The sequence below is a fragment of the Neodiprion fabricii genome, chromosome 4 (genome assembly GCF_021155785.1).
Source record: "Neodiprion fabricii isolate iyNeoFabr1 chromosome 4, iyNeoFabr1.1, whole genome shotgun sequence".
NCBI lineage: Eukaryota > Metazoa > Arthropoda > Insecta > Hymenoptera > Diprionidae > Neodiprion > Neodiprion fabricii.
The window spans coordinates 10,599,618-10,610,231 of record NC_060242.1 but is presented as its reverse complement, the minus strand read 5'-3'; the positions used below and the strand labels follow the sequence as shown (position 1 = coordinate 10,610,231).

The following is a 10,614-nucleotide window of genomic DNA, read 5'->3' as shown; positions in this document are numbered from 1 at the left end:
CCAGAATCGGACTGATCAGAATTGTTATCGCCACATGCAGAACTAAAAAATGCTCGTATAAGTTTTTCTTCAATACATTTTTTAAAACTATGGGACCTAAGTACAGAAGAAATTGACGGTACTCTGTCGCTTTCCACAACTTGACAAATTTTAATGACCTTGGTTTTCGCACAAAATCCGATGGAACCCACTTTCTCAGCCTAATTAATGCACGAGAGATTTTTTTTATGTCGTAGGCGGATAGTCTCACGCTAAGAGGCCCACATATCCAGAGCAAAAGCAATTTTTTGACAATTCCTGAGCATATTAGGTGCATGTAGTCTAGTGGAACATTTGTAACCAATCCTAAGTGAGGTATTCTAGAAAGATTTGTCGTTCCAATTTGATAGTCGTCCTGATAAATATAATTTCTAAAATTTTCATCGGTTCTTAGAGTTATATTTTTACCTGCTGATGGAAAACACATGGTATGCTCTAAATATTCTCCTTCAATATTGCATTTTGTACAACTGTTGTACCCATTAAAATTTTTGACTTGTAAAATAAATGCTTTAGCAGGTGCGTCGCATATCAAGGCTTGAATTCTGACATCAAACTGTTGATTATCAAATAGAAGACCATTATTGATTAAAGTCACTGCTTCGTTAATGAACATGTCAAGAAACTCGTTAGCATTGTTAGGCTTTCCTTCTCCGAAAAAGGCCCCAACAACGTAAACTTTTTTCAAAATATCATCCGAACACAAAATTGGCCAAAGACTATATTGTGACGATTTGCCAACCGGAGCGCCATCAACGTTTATCATCAAGTTAATATTCCCAATATTGTGTACAGCTTGCTTTCGATGCTTGACAATAGATTTGACTGCTTTTTCCAGTCCATTATGCCAATATTGGCCACCAGCGATACAGTGAACATCTGTAGATCGAGGAGTTTTGAGAAGTGCTCTGTAATCTTTTGGCAATTTTGCGTTTGTATGTTTTCTCAAGATACCTAACAACGCGTTAACAGAATCTCTCGAAGGTCTATGAACTGCTATCCATTGGCGGAAATCGCCAACCAGTGAATTATTGTTATTTGATAATTCCTGAGAACTTCCTGAACAATTTGCAAGATTTGAATCATCCGAATGATTTAAATCATGGGCTTCTGTAATATTTGCAATACTAGGTGTATTTTTATCGACATGCTCATCTACATTCGTTTCAACGTCGCTACCTATTACAGAATTATATTCACTATCTTGGCTACTATGTACATTATCATGTATTTCTGATCTTGAGGGTACACTTTCAAAATTTGATCCATCAATAGTAACATCAAAATTTTGAGAGCCTGACTGGGTTTCTGAATGCTCGAGTGTATTTTCATTGTCTTGACCGGATAAGTTTGTCTGTTCAAATGACATAGCTTGCTTCATTCTAATAATACTTAATTTAGGTTGTTGTTCAACGAGTTGACGTTTATGTCTATCTGAATAGCAGTCGTTACTTTTTCTTTTACGTGTCATTCTCTGAAATCAAATATCATAAATAATACAAGAATAATAAAGTATAATATTCAATGTTGCGAACATAAAACTTTGAATAACAAAAGGTCAGTCATTAATTTCTCATTTGATGTGCAGGAAAATAAAAGTTTATTCTGAAAACAGTCTGAGAACTAATGTTTGTCAGGGTCTACTATACAGTTGACTGCAATGTTAAGTTGTTCAACATAAAATATACACTGAAAATATGGACGTAATGCCACTATTGATATTAGATTAGTGTGATTGCCAATTGAATGGTAGCTGGTTACCCAATCATTTGATCAAACATAAACTAAATGATTGGTTAATAATAGTCTTACCTAAAACGTATGTTGTATATTTCGAATACACAGTTGACTGTCAGCTGCTCAACCTTTTCCTGCAATTATTACAGAGGTTTCAAGATTTAGTTGTAAATACATGAGTGTGATTCAAAGCAAATAACATGTAATTACTGATCGGCGGTCTCCACGCTAGTCTGATATCTTTCTAACTAAAACTAGATTACACGAGGCTCAAGGTGGTATACGCCAGATTGAAATAACGTATAAGCAGAATGTTTTGTGAGAGTATATTCTGCTATTTTATAATCAACAATGATAGGAATGTGCATAAAACTGAAGCTGACATAGGACGTATATACAGAGCTCTGTACATGCCTTATACAGCTTTTTATGAAATAGCCTTGTTCTATTTGGGCCAGTGAGATACACTAAGTGTTTCATTAGGGCACGCCTATATGTATAGCGTGAAAAATAATTATAATGCATAATAATATCCTATAATAATTATAGTTAAAATGTTAAAAACGTACAGTTTTGAATATACAGGCCTCAATCAGTAATTAACTAGTGAAAAGTAAACCGAAGTTTGATAACGTTCGGCGTATCTTCAAGTTTCAATTGATCAACAATTTAGTATAAATTAAAATTAGCCTTTATTAATAAATCGCGACACTATACGAATATCGGAATATGGGCTATTCCGCGTCAACCGGATCAGTCATCTCTCAGATATTTTTTTAATTTGGCATGTGGATTGTGTAGGGGGAGTTAGATTTTTGTGCCAAAGCGCGAATCTCATAATGCAAAATTCGATTTTTTATTAACAATAACGAATTAAACTCCCATTTTTTTCAAAAATTCATAACTTTGCCAAAAAATTAGATACAATATATTTTTTTTTTTCAAATTACGCGGAAAGCTCCATAGAATTTAAAAAAAAATACGAAATGGTAAAAACAAGTTGTTATCAATTGTTTATTTAACAATTAACTTTTCAAAGGTTTTTAAAACAGTGACTGACACGATAAAAAATTTTTTGTAAAATTCTGACATGTTCCTTGAACTGTACTGCAACCTGCGAATTAATTCCAGAAGAATGTTTTTCTTCGTTTTCGAGTAAAAAATCATTAAAGGTGTCGATGCGCATGAAATTGCGGCGCGCCGAGTCTCTACGTAATGGCGGGCGGCCGGTTGCCGTCCACCGCTGCCTCGCGGTGGCGTCGCAGCGTTATTTTAGAGTCATTTTCACGATGTAGGATATGATTGAAGAATCTGAAAAAAATACTGTATCTTCGCAAGGCCTGTTTGAAGCGATAAGTGAAGTTTCAGGAATGTGTTTTTTACCGTTTTTTTATTACAGAGATTCAAAATAACGGTTACACACCATGAGAGTGCACATAAATGATAATAATTACATAACTTGCTACTTATTTTAAAACAAAAACACATTCTTGAAACTTCACTTATAGCTTTGAGCAGGCCTTGCGAAGGTACAGTATTTTTTTTAGATTCTTCAATCATGTCCTACATCGTGAAAATGACTCTAAAATAACGCTGCGACGCCACCGCGAGGCAGCGGTGGACGGCAACCGGCCGCCCGCCATTACGTAGAGACTCGGCGCGCCGCAATTTCATGCGCATCGACGCCTTTAATGATTTTTTACTCGAAAACGAAGAAAAACACCTTTCTGGAATTAATTCACAGGTTGTAGTACAGTTCAAGGAACATGTCAGAATTCTACAAAAAAATTTTTATCGTGTCAGTCACTGTTTTGAAAATCTTTGAAAAATTAATTGTTAAATAAACAATTGATAACAACTTGTTTTTACCATTTCGTATTTTTTTTTAAATTCTATGGAGCTTTCCGCGTAATTTGAACAAAAAAAATATATTGTATCTAATTTTTTGGCAAAGTTATGAATTTTTGAAAAAAATGGGAGTCTAATTTGTTATTGTTAATAAAAAATCGAATTTTGCATTATGAGATTCGCGCTTTGGCACAAAAATCTAACTCCCCCTACACATCCACACGCCAAATTAAAAAAATATCTGAGAGATGACTGATCCGGTTGACGCGGAATAGCCCTTATGCCGTATCGTGTGATTTTCCATCAAGGGGGAAAATCATTATGCAATTTGAAGGATAATTATCAGGACGAATTTTTCTTTGGTGAATCATTCTGATTTGGATAAACGAAGATCTGTTAACCAAAAAATATGATAAAAAAACCAGAAATTTCCACCCACAATTTCCACTATTTTTGACTTTCTCTAAATATTTGGTCAAACACTCTTAGTTCATCCAGATCACAATGATTCTCCAAAGGAAAAGTTATTCTGACAAAAAGTTATCCTTCAAATACGTAGCATGATTTTTTCAATTCTATGGAAAAGCAACCGAGTACTCACTCGTGAGAGGTCAACTGCGGTTAGGAAATAACCTTGTTGAGTAAACTATAAAAAGATTTAATATTATAGATGTTTCATAGTTGGGAAGTAAACGATCGTAATTATTTTATTTAATTCACAGCTTGCCAAAAAATTATAAGCAGTATAGTACTTTCTGTTCGCACATAAGCCGGTATTTCAATTGCATACCATTCAACACGTGGTGGCCAAGGATAGCCGATTTAGCAAGCAAACTGCAGAACCGCGTACATAGCAAATATGCACGTAAATATGTAATTATGCCAAGTAGCTAAGGATATTTTTTGGTCTAATTCTCTACACATTTATTGGAAATTAAACATTTACTTACCAAATATCCACTTTTCTTGCCACGTGGGTTCCTGTAATTTTCTAAAGAGATCCGTGGTATCTAACGACCTGTGAAACGCGGTGCGAAAAAACAAGAAAGCTCGAGAATAAAGGATGGAAGAGTGCACGACGCTGCGCAACGGTGATGCGCGAAAAATTGGCGCGCAACGCTCGAGCACTCGCGCTCGAGTATGCGACGTGATGTCATATTTTTATAGGGTTTCTCAGCGCTTTCTCGCGGATAAAACGCGAATAAATAAGGTGCGTTAATTTGAATTAATATAAGTACGACGGTAATTTTAATAAACATAATCTAGATTTTTCTAGATGGTTTTCAAAAAATCGATTTTTTGAAGCCGTCACAGTGGTGTTGTCCCTTTAAGAGATATTGTTCGAGAAAATTGGTAGATTCAACAAGACAAATGAGAATTATAACGCCCAATTCGTATTCAGTCAAAAAGTCTTCACTTCGGTCTTTTTGACTGGCCGTAGCTCAGTATGCATATAATTATTAAAGATCCATAACTTTATGAAAAGTATAAATATTGAAAAATTTTATGCACGTGTCCATTATGGAAAATTTGAAAAATGACAAATTTTATGAAAAATACTTATGTATACACACATAAACGTAAATATTTCTGAAACGTTTCGAAGGTACCGGTGATGTTATATTGCATTTGAAATATTTCTGAAATATATTTATAATATCAAAAATGTTATATTGCATTTGAAATATTTCTGAAAGGTTTCCGAAATATTGGGAATGTTATATTGCAATTGACATATTTCAGAAACATTTCAGAAATATTCCTAAAATTATGTAATGAATCTGAAATGTTGTAACATTTCGGAAATATTTCTGACATATTTCGTGCCGTGTGGGTAGTTAATTGTACTTTCGAAAAGTCTATGGTAGAGAATTCTCAGAACATTTTTTTCCATGAAATAACTTAATTTATACACGAGAAATTGGAAGTATCTGACTTTTTTAATTAACTCCTGTATATGTATATCCCACTTCAAACATCTGTCAATGTAAATACCAAGATACTTACAGCTATTTACTGCCTTAATTGTTTTATTATTTATACTAATTATAGTCTTTGGAGTAGAATCACTATAACAGGAAAAAGTTAGATGAACAGTTTTATCAACATTTAGTGTCAACTGGTTATTATTTAACCAGTTGCTGACTATCTTTAACATGTTATTCATGTCCTTTTGCCCTTCGTCCTATTTGTCTCCTGAACACCGAACAGCAGTGTCGTCTGCATATGATAGTAAGTATTTTTTGTCTACAACTCTAAAAATGTCATTAATGTACATTAAGAATGATAGTGGGCCCAGTATAGTTCCTTGTGGAACACCAATTTTTACATTCTCAGATTTACTATAAGACCCTTTTTATTTCACTGTTTGCACTCTATTATTTAAGTAGTCTTTAATCAAGTTATTAGCAACACCTCTTATACCATATCTTTCAAGCTTATTTAATAATATGACGTGATTAACAGTGTCAAATGCCTTGGCTAAATCCAGAAACGTAATAATTGTTCGTTTATTAGAGTTTAGGTTGTCATATATATACTGAACAAGGTCTGCATGAGCATCACTTGCGCTTCTATTTTTTAAAAAACCAAATTGTCTCTCAGAAATTACGTTACATTCAGTTATAAAGTCCGATAAACGATGATGTATTAGTTTCTCGAAAACTTTTGCTGAGTTGGATATTAATGATATCGGTCGATAGTTACTAGGCTCACAGTGTTCTCCACTTTTGTAAATTGGTACAACGACTGCAGATTTTAAAGCGCGTGGCCAGATACCTTTGCTTATGCTTAAGTTGAAAATATGTTCTAGAGGTTTGCTAATAACGTGTACTATAGTCTTCAAAACTTTACTGTTATTATCATCTAGACCACCTGGTTTATCTTTTAAATTTTTAATCGTATTAAATATTTCACCACGATCTGTAGGCCGTATGAATATAGACTTACAATTGTTTTCTACTAAATCAGATTCCCTACCTTCGCTCTTTTTATCTAAATTTATTTTACTAGCTAAGTTTGGCCCTATACTGCTGAAAAAATCAACAAAAGCATCGGCCATCTCTCTATTATCAGTTATTTCTTTATTCTGATAAATTAAATATTTAACATCATAGTCTGCTTTATTGTTTCTTCCCAGTTTATTATTTAAGTATTGCCATAATTTTTTGCTGTCGCCGCTGCTTATATTGACTTGTTCTGCGTCATAGTTTCTTTTAGCACGAGTGTTCACAACAACGTTGTGAACGCAACACGTCGGTCGCGCGCCTTCCAAATCACGCGAGGCAACCAGCCTCGCACACTTTCTAATCACGCGACCCAGAAGAAAGTGTGACGTCACGCACGCCGCTCACGCCACCCACGCAGCTGAGCGCGTTGCTTAATCACCAAACATGGTCTCCCGCTATCAAGGATCCACCGAGGCTGGAATAAGAGACGGCCGATCAGACCGATCGGCAGGACACTTCGGGTTCAACGCTTTGACGCTCCCAACTGACTCCGAACGACACTGCTCCAGCTCATCGACGCTACAACGACTGACTGACTCTGCGACAGCTGACTGACTTCACAACAGACCTGACGACACGACGTTGTATGACGGACTCTTTTTATCTGGCTTCGGCCAGCGACCAACAAAGACTGCACCAAACTGCATCAAACCCGCCTGTCCCTTGGACACTACACCCAATAGACGTTCCCGTTCGACCACTGACAAGACCACCAGCCGTGCTTCTCTCCTTGTGGGATGTTCGCCGAGCGCGCTTGACTTCTCCGAGCTATTACCGGCACATCCCACCTCCCGTATCACCATTTCCTGAGCCGCAGCGTTCTTTTGCGACAATTGTCACCCAGGACCGTGACCGATCCCCCTAGACGACTGACATCAACACTGAGGCCTCCACCACATTGCATTATCACTAAAACTGCACCATGTATTACTTGGCAACCATGTAAATAACTGTACATATTGTAAATAAATTAAATAATTAGCATTATACAAAATAAACTCAACACCACAAATCATCTTTGATTCCAAGCGACTCACACCTTCCAAGCGGCTCGGTCGAACTACAAGCTCCCAGAGAGCGAACAACGAGTAATTACACTATTTAGGATTTTACAATAGGTTTTATAATCGTTTTTAAGTTAAGTATTATTCTTATCAAGCTTCCAGACGTTATACAACATTTCTTTAGTGTTACATGACTTAACTATACCCTTAGTTATCCATTTTTTCTTATGAACACTAATTTTACTTTTATTTATACGTTTATTTTATTTTATTTTACGTTTTGAGTCTCTTATTAAAGTTTGAATTTCATTTATTAACGCCTCTATTGCTGTGTTTGGGTCTTGTATATCAAATATGTAATTAAAATCAATTTTATCAACTATAATTTTGAGTTTGTTGTAGTTTATGATAGTTTTTGGAGCTTTAGTGTTATTTTCTCTTTGAAAGTTTATTGTTAAAAAAATTGGATAGTGATCTGTAAAAGCATTACTGTATGTAAAAGAATTTGTTCTTGCTATTTTGGATTTAATAAATATATTATCAATACATGAACCCTCAAGACTGTTAGATCTAGTAATGTCACTGAAACAGTTAACATAACCAGATCCTAACATAGTCTCAAGAAACTGTTCAGCAATAAAGTCTGCTTTGAGCAGGTTAATGTTAAAACCGCCAACGATGCAATGATGTTTGACATTTTTGTTTACAATTAGATATTCTTTCATTTTAACATTAAAATTATCTACATTAATGTCATGACATCTATATACATATACCTGTTATCTCAAAAGACATATTATTTCTAATTCTCAACATAACCGACAATACATTACATGGACCTATATTTTCATTTGTTGTTGTGTGAGATATTGTAGATTTGACGTATATCACTACACCGTCCGCCTTGTTGATGTTCCCGTGACTATAGTATATAGTATAGTCGTCGAGCTTATAATACTTGTAATATTCTAGGTTCCATGTCTCGGTACAAACAATAACGTCCGGCTTCGTGTGTAAATTGTTTATTAAAATTTCTAAATTCTGATATTTAGCATTTAGGCTTCTCACGTTAACATGTAAGATTATTACATTTTTGGACACTAAGGCCTGGTTTAATTTGCTTAGGCAGGTATATTGTTTTTCTATACTTGTAATGTAAGTATTGTTGTTAGCCATTGATATGTGTAATTATTACGCGTTGGTCGATGTCGAGGCTTCTTTTTTTCTGGTCAGGCAACCTACCTAAGAATTTTGGTATTCTAGGTGAGGTTGGACAATTAGTCGTGTTCATTAGTTTTTGTAGTTTAAATTTAATGTATTCACACTTAGCGGTATCGTTTGGACGATGATTTGTACATTTCTTTTGCTCATATTTATCATTATAGAATTCGCAATTTACACACTTAATAACGTCAGATTTACAGTCAATAGTTTCATGGTCACCGGAGCACTTTAAACACTTTATCACGTTTTTACAGTTTTTACCACTAAGATTAAGTATGTATAATTTTATTTTATTTTTTTAATTAATTTATATATATATATATATATATATATACATATACGTAAGTTTGTGGCCTGTTTACCCAAACTTATCCATGAAAAACAACAAACACGCTGAACGGGTTACGGAAAGGATAACCAAGAGTGACCATCGCGAAGTCATCACCTCGGGAGAGAGGGGAGTGATTGACAGGCGCTCGAGACATCCACTAGCGTCATAGTGAATGCTCTGTAAAATATATTGTAAATTATTCTTTTTCATCACTGTTAACTAAGCTTACATTCCCGATCGTCAAAACCGACATTGTTGTTGATTTAGGTGACTATGAATGTTATAATTATTTTTATATATATATTGTAACGTGGCAGTTCGGTTAGGCCTGCCCGTTACAAGAGACTCCCTGAACCCTGGGCGAGATCCCGGAATCAGGGTTTAGAAAATCGAGTCGCGAAATAATCTTAGAAAGCGCCAGAACTGGAGTCACGCACCCGAGCTTCGACAGGGACGAAATAGCGCATTGCGACCACGATATTACAGGCTTTTGTTTTTTTTATTTTTTTTTTGAGTGCACCGGCCACCCTCCAGTGACCAACCCCGACGCCGAAGATCTTTCGAGGCAAGGCGAAACCGCGGAGATCTCGCGGAAAGGACACCGAGGCTGCGGAGGGGGAGGCAACGCAAATCCCTGCAGCGCGGGAATCCAAGGCGGACGCGATTCCCGCTGGCGGTCGGCGCGCCGCAGCCTCTCCGCTCACCCCGCCTTCACCCAACCGAGGCACCCGCGAGAGACCAGCTAGCGTCGAGGGAGCACCACCCCGCCCAACCCCAGGACTCCGTAGAGCTGCGCGGGAGACGACATCGCGATCTAGCCTTAAGTTCTGCGCCGCGTAGCGACGACAGGTGCGCGGCAAGTTGCGCAATCCCCAAAAATCGATGACCGATCGATTGTTGCGCATTCTTAGGGTCATGACGTCACGAAGAATTAGCGTGACGAGATCGGCGTTGCAACCATCCGAGATCACTCCAGTGCTGCCAGAAAGCGAGTAAAAAGTACCCCTTCCCTAGCAGCTTGCGCGCATCTCACACAACGTCAACGGTGCACGTCGGTGTGTCGGGATGGCGACGGAAGGGGGGAAATGTTCCCCTACCAAGCAATGCGCTCTCTTCATTGCTTGGTAGGGGTGTCACGAGCGCCGCATATTTACCCAAAACTGTAATATATTACCGATCATATCAATTATTTTATATACTATTATTTCTAGAGACAAGGAAGCATAGTTTAGTTCGTCTAAATAAAATATTTTTATTATAAAACAGTTCGTGGCATGACCAAAGCGCAACGGCGTAGTTGGACAGCCAGCAACGTCAGCGTCTTCGCGCCCGCCAGATCCCGGGTGTAATCAACACCGGGATGAGGCGAGCGCGAAATCACGCGCTTCAAGAATGACTGTTGCCAGGCGAGCCTTTGTTCGAA

At 36.9% G+C, this 10,614-nt stretch overlaps 1 long non-coding RNA gene across 1 annotated transcript; it reads right to left on the bottom strand.

The window, feature by feature from the left end:
- Window positions 1–1,441: 1,441 nt before the first annotated feature.
- LOC124179499 lies at window positions 1,442–4,710 on the bottom strand. The gene is made up of 3 exons (XR_006870066.1): window positions 4,575–4,710; window positions 1,852–1,910; window positions 1,442–1,513 (listed from the first exon to the last, which is right to left on the bottom strand). It is a non-coding gene; the product is annotated as an uncharacterized LOC124179499 (long non-coding RNA).
- Window positions 4,711–10,614: the final 5,904 nt, after the last annotated feature.